Below are 803 nucleotides of genomic sequence, written 5' to 3'. Positions count from 1 at the left end.
AAAATATAGATGTTTTGTTCCGCTGCATTTGGTGACTTATAGTAGCTCTGTTGTTCTGTGTTTGTGTGTCTGTTGAGTTAATTATTTTTGGAAGATTCAGTTCAGAACCAAATTCCAAAGCCAGATCCTGGATAAGAAGGTTCTGTCGCGATCCGGCTCGGGCGGGATCCGTCCCCGTCGGGTCGGGTCGTGACAAACTTTAGTGGTATCAGAGCACTGGTTTTGGAAACTGGTTGGATTGTAAAACAGAGCTATAGGAAGTGATCAGTGAGTCTGTCTGGGGGTAGTTTTGGGTCGTTTGGCTTTTTATTGTGTTGTTTTTGTGTTGTTTTTGTGATAGTTTTCCGGATTTTCTGGATTTTCTGTATGGATCAGCCAGACCCAGACATGACAGACGGGCAGAGTGCCAGTCAGGCAGCACCAGTGGGGAGTACAGCCCCAGTGGCCGGTGCAGATACACTGTCTCCCCACCAATAAAGTACTGTTGATGGAGAGCTTAACAGTATCAGGGATGAATCAGGAAGAACCTAACGGTTATTAGAGATAAAATTCCCCAGTCCACAGATGGCAATTCCAATTTTTTAAGATTCACTAAAGGGCAATTTTTTAAACTAAACATTGTTAATAATTTAATTAGTAACTAAACCAATGTAAAAAAAATTAATTTAGAACTCGTTAAAATTGCTCGTTTAACTGGCGACTGACTCACTATGATTTGACGAGATGAGATTAAAGAGAGTTAAGGTGATTGGCTTCTGTCCCAAAATATGAAGTCAACCCCCCCCCCCCCCCCCCCCCACCAT

The sequence above is a fragment of the Dendrobium catenatum genome, unplaced genomic scaffold, assembly GCF_001605985.2.
Source record: "Dendrobium catenatum unplaced genomic scaffold, ASM160598v2 fragScaff_scaffold_1105, whole genome shotgun sequence".
Lineage (NCBI taxonomy): Eukaryota > Viridiplantae > Streptophyta > Magnoliopsida > Asparagales > Orchidaceae > Dendrobium > Dendrobium catenatum.
This window is presented reverse-complemented; position numbering follows the sequence as displayed.